Source organism: Scardinius erythrophthalmus, assembly GCF_964197995.2.
Source record: "Scardinius erythrophthalmus genome assembly, chromosome: 13".
In the NCBI taxonomy this organism is placed as follows: Eukaryota; Metazoa; Chordata; class Actinopteri; order Cypriniformes; family Leuciscidae; genus Scardinius; species Scardinius erythrophthalmus.
In genome coordinates this window covers 8,570,379-8,579,857 of record NC_138233.1, presented here as the reverse complement: position 1 = coordinate 8,579,857, position 9,479 = coordinate 8,570,379, and positions in this window count along the sequence as shown.

Below are 9,479 nucleotides of genomic sequence, written 5' to 3'. Positions count from 1 at the left end.
CACAGAAAGATTGGCTCAACCAATGGCATGAGTTTACAGCAGAAATACACTGTAAAAAAAAATCTGTTAAATTTACGATAAAAAACTGGCAGCTGTGGTTGCCAGAAATTTACCATAAAAAATACGGCAGCAACATTTTTTATTTTAAAGACTTAAATTTACAGTAATAAACCATATTTAATTATCTGGTACAATGATAATTTACTGACCTATTGAAGTATTAATATCTGTTTTGTACCAAAGTTATTATACACTGACAACCACCAATCACAATGGTGATGAAAATCACATGATGAATTAAAACTCATCACAAGCAGCTCTTTCACAAAAATGTTAATGCTAATATTTAGAAGCTGCACAGTGTGATTCACACAAACACTAAACACCATCATGGTAACACACATGAAATTTAAAAAATGCAATAAACATTAATTTAACAACATTAAATGTAACATAAACCCTAATGTCATAACTGATTAGAAAAAAAAACTATGAAGAAACATAGTTATTTCAACAAAAATAGATCAAATGTTAAAGGAGAACTCCGGTCAATTTTAACATTGAGCTAATTTTTTGTACATTTGGAGTGCTGTCAATACAGAGAACAACGACAAAAATCGGTGTTGCCTACACCGTGTTATCCTCTTTTTAAAATGTGCACCCTATTGACTTCAATGGGGCAAGTAGTAAGCCTGCTTTTTAGCCTCTTAACATCCTTTAAGTGTCATTACAAGTGCACAGAAAATGTGAGTGATTCCTTCCGAGTGAACACGGGTGAATCTGACTGCAGTAGATGTTAGAGATATTAATAAAAATGAAGTTAATTCAGCCAGCGCTCATACCTCTGTTTACATCCTGTTTTCGGTGAAAGGCCATAGTAATCGATTGCCGAGTTCACGCGCAGAGGTTTAGTGCCTATGATCACGCGCGTGAACTCGACAATCGATTACTATGGCCTTCCACCGAAAACAGGATGTAAACAGAGGTATGAGCGCTGGCTGAATTAACTTCATTTTTATTAATATCTCTAACATCTACTGCAGTCAGATTCACCCGTGTTCACTCGGAAGGAATCACTCACATTTTCTGTGCACTCGTAATGACACATCAAGGATGTTAAGAGGCTAAAAAGCAGGCTTACTACTTGCCCCATTGAAGTCAATAGGGTGCAAATTTTAAAAATAGAATAACTCAGTGTAGGCAACACCGATTTTTGTCGTTTGTTCTCTGTATTGACAGCACTCCAAATGTACAAAAAAATGAGCTCAATGTTAAAATTGACCGGAGTTCTCCTTTAAGTGTCACGCAGGGAATTGTGGGAATGTCAATTTACGTTTTTTTCACTGTAAATTAAACAATGGCTTGTTCTTTTCACTTCCAAAAACTGTCAATTTAACGGTATTTTACAGTAAATTACATTAAATGTATTAAATGTATATCACAGTTTTTTACCGTATATAGTAAGGACACTTTCTGTTAACCAATTAACAGTTTTTCACTGTAGCATTTTTACAGTCTTTGACCGTTAAAATCACGATCATTTTTTGCAGTGTATGTTTGATTTGCCAATGGCAGACGGGAGGCGTGTTTGGGAAACCATTTTGACAGCAGTCAAAATTTTGTGCAATTACGGTTAGTCGCACAGAAATTACATCCTTCACATCCTTGTAAACATGTTCTAGATTATAATGGATATAATAGATTATAATAAAGAGTGCATAATTTCACAGCACTATAGTTTGGATGAACAAAGAGGCTCCAAAGATATTTTCTTTTAAATTCTAAATGAAATGAATTTGAAGTAGTTTTTTTTTTCTATTGGCATTCTACTGTATATGAAAATAGCTCCTTTCAAACTGTGCAAATGAATTTGAGTAAAATCTCTCCCGGGATTAATAGTGTCCTTTGATGATTCTCTGGGTTCTATGAAATAGCCAATTTCACTGCAGTGCATGTGTCTTCCTCATGCAAATAATTGATGTCCTCTCTTGTCCTTGTCTTCTGGTTGGCCCTGCATTCTGTGATCTATAGCATATCTACCAGCACTTTTAATCTAATCAAGATAGTAATTAAGAGCAGCTCTAGAGTGTGTTGATCTCTGAAAGGAAATATTTTTGCAAATATGCTGTGATGACATCTCATTATTACTGTAAAAACATGCTATGTATGTTGTGAAAACAGTGTGCATTTCATATAACAGCTAGTTTTTCATTTGTGTGACAGTAGTTCTGTTTTCTATAGTGTTGCTTTTCCAGTAACAAACTATACTTTTTCCAGCAGTGACATAGATGGCATTTTTATGTGATATTGAATTGTGCACACAGCTTTAATGAAGTTATAATCAAACGTTGCTCTAAAACATCCCCTCTCTCTAAAGCATTTGCAAATTTGTATCTGTATTCATATATTTGGATTTACATTAATATTTCAAAAAATAAATAGTAAAATATTTAGGTCAGTGCTAATGTTCATCATTTACACATTCAAATTATTATTATTTTATTTTTTTTGTAACTGTAACTCTTCAAGATTTAATGTTGTCGCCCTAATCCAGATTTATTCAAAAACCTTATCCAACATAGGCTCATTTGGGAAACGTGCCTCTACTGTGTCTAAATGTTGGCAAAACTCCCAAAAAATATACATACAATTCAGTGCAAATTCCAGATTTACTCTAGTGGCAGTAAAACACCACCAATTTTTATTCCCTTTTACACAATCTATGATTACAGGGGCAGATTTTCGATTAATAAATACTTACTTTTGTGCGATTCCTGGCATATTACTATATTATGAGTATGCCCTCAAAACAATTTTACCGTAGACCATGATTTATAAACTAATACATTTTAAAGTTTGCATCACATAACCAGCTCCATATGCACAACTAATTGCCCCAGGTGTTGTTTATCTTTAAATTAAAAGTAGCTTGTATCTTGCCAAGCTATAAGCTATAGCACTAATAATGTTGTGTTGTATTTCTGTGGTAAACAGGCCTCACTGATAAAGGCTTGGTTCACAGCTCCTAATAAGAATGCAAAATTAGACTTTGCCATTGTGGAGTCATCAGCCTAGCCAACAACTTCTGAAACCCTGGGGAATTACCATTTCAAAGGCATTCATTCATTTACCTTCTCTCATTTGCATAAATCTTGTCTAGACTCCTCATATTGAGTGCACCGAACATCTTAACTTCATTCTGAACCAATTAGGTCTTCCACAATAAGTAATTGGTATTCTGATGGACTACACGTGGGTGGCTTCGTTGGCCATAGAGAGTTGAACTTAAGTGGCCCAGATGTTTCATCAATCAGTAAGATAATAAGATATCAAAGGGCCCCTCTGGGATATTGGTGATGCTCCACCAACTCTTGAATTTGTCTTCTCTTTCTTCATGTATGGCTTGCTTTAGTAAGCATGAAAATCAGATTTACTTAACGCCACTCTTCTCAGGGGCCACGGAAAAAGAAAGAAATTTGGATTCAGTGCATTAGGCTCAGTTATCAAATTTCTATAGGTGGTTGGCAGTTCAATTTTGCAGCCTAGCAGAGCTTAATCCAAAGAAATGCAGTGCGTGAAGTAAGAGAACGGATTTGCTTGGGAAAAATGGGCTGTGATATTTAGCACCGCCATATTCAATGGCAGCAGAGCTTGTGTAAATATGTTTTCAATGCACACTGGGGCTGCACTATCTGCTGTCTGGATGCGTTAAACTGCATGAAGCACAGCTAAGCTCCTTCTGTATCTTAAGGTTATTTCGGGGCTGTAAACACACCAGAAAACAAGGCATTATGTAAACCAAGACACTCAAGTGTACAGATGTAAGGCCTGTTTGTGTGCACCAAGATCTGCTGTGTGACTGTTCACACCTGGCATTAACATCCATCTCAGGTGATCCAATCACAAGCAGCAAGGCGAGAGAGATCGCTGTTTGCTTTGGTAGTAACATGCATCTTTTAATTCATCTCCTGTGACCACTTGTGATCGGATTTCAAGAAGAGGGTGTCTGATTTCATGGCTTTATACAGTCTACGTGTCACTGCATGCTAAGTAGCGTCCTAACTCAACTTTCTGTATGCAGCAGCAGATCTGCAAAGGAGAGTCTAATAGAGTTTGATGTTAGCATGTTGCTAAGCTGACAACCCTATAATCTAATGAGCATAGCAATACACAGGGTGCGATTTGTGAAAAAAACAGAGGGGGGGATGTTTTGAAACATTTTTATTCATAAAAATAAACCATGAGAACATGAACTTCATTCACTGCATTTGCTGCTCTGGACCCTTTTCATTGTTCCCAGCTAGCTAGCTAGAGTTTTCGCGCTGAAAAATTAGGCTACATAAATATTTAGGCTACTTGGTGACATTCTGAAAAGCCGTACATGGATCAAAGCTAATGGACAGGATCAGATAAATCAGAGCTTAGATTCTCTGCCCGAGCTGAACTTGACCCGACCCGGGCCGGGCCCTTGATCAAGCACTTGTGTTACAAAATGCAACACGTCACGTGTCATGTTCAGCGTCTCCTCCACTCGCACGCATCACACCGGGCCCGGGATAATAAACTTTAAAAATATTTATTTTGTTTAAAAAATATTCTATATTCTAAAACCTTGTTGAATTAGAGTTGTAGCCTACTAGGCCTACTCCTCCTAGGCCATCCAAAGTTCATCCAAAGTTCATTCATGTTTATTTTCTGTGTTCATCATTGTCCACGTTTTTTTTTTTTTTTTTTTACATTTCTTCATTCGGATCCATTTGCGATCCATTTCATTCTGAATAAACAAACAAGACAGTTACCATGATTTGTCCTTGTTGCATTATTAATTAAGATAATAATTAATAAATGCACGCACAATTATCCGTGAACTTGATAAATGTTGCAGATATGTTTTACTATGCACAAACAAATGCCTTTCAACTTGTGTGTAAAATTCAGAAGCAGTAAATGAATGTGCAGAAATTTGTAGAGATTCTGTAGGCCTACTATGTGTTGTAGCCTAGCCATTAAATAATAAATTTAATAAATAAATAACTAAATAAATTTAGTTGCATATTTGTTAAAATATTATAATGTTTTTTTTTTTTTTTCATCTATGTTGATTATGAAAAGTGAACAGCACGAAGATAGGATGTGCAGAATATCGGGAGACTTGGAGTGGGTCAGACATGATTTTGACCACTTCATTAAGTTTTGTTTTGTAGAAAGCCTTTCTTTAAAGTGAATTTCGTTTTGTATAAATTGTATCTTAATTTTAATACATTTTTCATCAACGAATTGCATGTATTTAAGAAGCAAATATAGCAGACATAGGCTATAGGCTAATCATGGAGGCGCCCGCGCGCCCTGGTCACTTGCACTGCGCATCTCATCATAAATTAATCGAAACTCAGTGTATGCCTCACACAGAGAATATTAAGAAATATATCTAAAGAAAGCTTGAAATGTCTTTAAACGAAACAATTTAAAACGAAAAGAAATAGGCAACACTCTGATGTAATTCATGCATTTCTCCATAAATGTGCATTCACTACGGAGATGGCGATCGTCAACTTCATCTTTGCTTCATCTCAACTTCCCTGGCGCCACCTGGTTATAACGGCCCACGTATTAAAAAAAATGTGTGTAAAACTTCTCTCTCTGGACGGGTATAAATCGGGCTCGGGCTCATGATTACAGTTAACGTGTCGGGCAGGGCCGACAAAGTCAATTCGCCTCATTCGGGCTTCGCGTCTACCGCGCCGCAGGACCTCTAGACGCGCGTAAACGCGTCTTTACATTGAAATCACTCGCGCCAGAAACTCAAGAGTGAGTGAGTAATCAAAAAACCTTTGCGTTTAGTCTCAATTGATTAAAACACCGTATGTGTAACTTCGGCCATTCTCAGTGGTGTGACTGGGACACTAACCCTGCTTGTCATCATAGAAACAGATAATCAGATTGTGATTTTTATTCCCGCTTCAGTAATATGCTGAATATACGGCGTAAAAAAAGACCTGCAGCCGTCTCGCAAGTGTTGATAGGCTATTACTCGTGAGGTGTAACCAATCATATAGCGCCGTGGGCGGGAAATTGAGCAAGTCTTCAGAGTGGTGATAGAGGCTGCGCGGAGCCAGTCAAAGTAGCGCATTTTAAAATAAAATGGACTTTAATCAAACCACGGATCCGTGATAAGTTTTGTGATCCGCCTCGCCACTAGTGTAGTAGCACTGATCACTTTGAGGGGGGGATAAATTTATCCCCACTGGGGATAAAAATAATTAAGCAGAGGCAGGGATACATTGACCAGAAAGGGGGAAATCCCACGCATCCCCCCCGGCAAATCGCACCCTGGATACATATCACACACAAATATTGAATAAAGTTGTTCATTTTAATTGGTTTAAACGATTTTAGTGATACTTTTTCCAAACATGTATTTATAATCAACTTTTTTTTAACTTGTTTACCATTTTGGATCATTTCTATAACTTAACCCAGGGTTTCCCCAAACAGGGGTTTGTGAGTTGATCAAAGCTAATAATTAATTTAATCAAATTTAAAATTAAAAGAAACAAATGGGGCAACACAATGAATCAAATAAAACTATAATAGCAAATCGCAATCATCAAATCAAAGGCTGGCATTTCATTTAAACTCCAATCTCTGCAAGCACAGTGAGTTTAAATGAGCATTTGGGAATGCAATGCAAATGAAATTTCAACGTTTTACTAATATTCCACTAAAAAAAAAAAGATCAAGTTTTTGACATGTTAAAATCTTGAGGGTTTGAATGTTTAAAAATGAAGAATTTTATAAATAAACATTTGTATTGTTGTAAATATGAACCCAAGTGTTAACACCCTTGAAAGTAACTATTTCCAGTAGTCTTTGTGTTTTTGTGTCTGGATGTCTCAGCAGTAGCAATATGAGACATTTTCATATTTCATAATTTAATATCTGTCATATCGCAGTTCAAACCGCAACTGCAATATATGAAAAAATAATCACACTATAATTTTTAGGCCAAGTCACACAGCCCTAAAAATGATTTTAAAATGAAAAACAATCCAAATAAAACACTTTCTAAAAAAAAAAAGATAGATATTGTTCATGTTTACTTGCATGTTATGTAACCATTAACTGACATCAGAGAACCATGATCCTTTGATTGTGTCATTAAATTATTGAAATATTAATTTAAAACCTCAGGGGGTACTTTAAGTAAGTATCTTAGATCTAAGGGGTTTGGCTGACACACACACTTCTCTAAAGGGTTTAAAGGGTCTTGACCACACGCCACTGTGGGATTGCCTTCTCCACTTAGAATGTATTCAATGCTGCTTTATAATTTGCCCTATTGGAACAGACTTTGTGTCAGTACAATGCCTATAATGCCTTAAAATGCTGTCTAGGTAGGCAGCTCTTGGAACAGAGCTATTATTTCTCTATTGCCCATAAACCGTGCATCGCAGCGTCAGCTGTGGGTAACCGGCTTTATCTTATGTCGTTTACTGCTTAAATGCATCAACTTGGAATATTCTGGCATCTGGGTTTCCGACTGAGAGTGCTTTGTCCCTGCTCCTCTGTATCTGTAAAATGGCTAAGGACACAGACTCATTAATTGAGGTCACAGGGTCTCTCCAGCCGTGCTTTTCTAATCTCCATAGGCTTCAATCTCGCTCTTTATAACATGCTGAAATGGAGAAGTCCTCCAGGGGTAACCTTTGAAATGAAATAGCCCATAATTCTACTATAATGTGTTAGTGCCTGCCATTAGGAGGTGGGGCCTGTATATGTGTGTGTGTGTGTGTCTGTGAATGTGTGGCCATCTTCTCACCTGTCCCTAAAAGCTGCAGGTCCCAGAAGAGCTGCCTTCAATCATTGCTCTTCCATCCCATATCACATGCTCTTTATTACCATTTGCGTGTCAATGGAGCTGTCAATCATGGTTTCCCCAGGCCATAAAAAATGGCTTTCATATTTCAGAGGATGAATCTCAATTCCGGGGCCAAAAACTCCATCTCTCAGCGTGAAGCTGCTCAGATGGAGATTTGACGATACAACTCTCCCCCCAATCTTTCCTCTTCAGCCTCATTTACACATCTAATCTCAGAATCTATTGAATGCAAATAGATATGTCCTGACTGACAGGCATGCAAATTTATTAGGAGACAGTCTGAATAGGTGATTGAATTCTTATATTCTTGGAGTGATATGTTCATCAGCAGATTTTAGAGAATTCTTGGAATTTATAGTTTATTTATAGTCAGATAATTTATTGCCAATGCTAAATTTCTCATATAATGTGATTCTTGGAAACATGCATACTAGTATTAAAAGTGCAAACAGCATGCAGTCATAGTGCTTAGGGACTTTGTAGTGCATTTCTGGTCTTGTATTAAATACTCAAACTCTTGATGACTTTTGAAAGTATGTACGTGTGATTTAGGGCTTCAGAAATGTGTACACAAAGTGATGGAAAGGGACCTTTAGACTTTTACTTTGTCTGGTATGACAGGAACAATAAATTCCCAATACAAATGATGAAAGCTGAAAATTGTGTTGAAAACTGCCTGAGGCATTAGAAGCCCCTGGCAGTGGCCCTACAGCCAAGTTCACATTCAAGCCTCCCGACAGGCATTTTGTTTATATTTGTGTCCTCCTTAAAGGGTTAGTTCACTCAAAAAATGAAAATTTTATTATTATTTACTCACCCTCATTAAGTTCCAAAATGTATGACTTTTTCATAAGAGATCCCCACACACATTCAAATCAAATTGGGTTTGGAACGACAAAAGGGTGAGTAATTAATAACAGAAATTTCCTTTTTGGGTGATCTAACCCTTTAAAATAAGCTGAATTCAGGTTGTGGAGGAAGCCACCTCGAGAGATTACCTCAGAAACTTTTCTTATGTAAGATGGGTCTCCTCATGTAGGACTCAATAGAGACCGTTTAATTGACATAAACTTTTCATGACCGCAGGAAGCCAATTGAAGCCTGCTCTCCTACCAGCACAGAGCTGTTCTGAGACGAAGAAAGCAGCTGAGTATGAAAAGGCCACCCTTGAGCGTAAATGATAATGGAATTGATTTTTTTTCTCCAGTAGTCTCATGTTTTTGTAGAGCAGGAAGTGGAGTGTGTGCATCGGGACAAAAGCACAGGCATGGTAGTAAATGGATATGCATGAATACACTATACTACACAATTAGAGCTCTAGTCTCTTGATTTCCCCCTGCAGTTTAAAGAGCAACATAGGAGTCATAAGTGGTTTACTTTCATTACAGGTTTTAGACTCATGGGAATTTAGGGAACCAAAACAACTTTCCCATGTATGTGCTGATATCGCATTTAGGTTTTATCATGCTATATTAAATCTCAAAATCACTTAGCTCTTGAATGGTTGAGGGGGTGCCATCTTAAAATTCACGTCTAATATGTTTTCTAAACTAGCAATCAGTGGCAAAAGACTTTAAATTATGTGACTTTTCACTGTGGA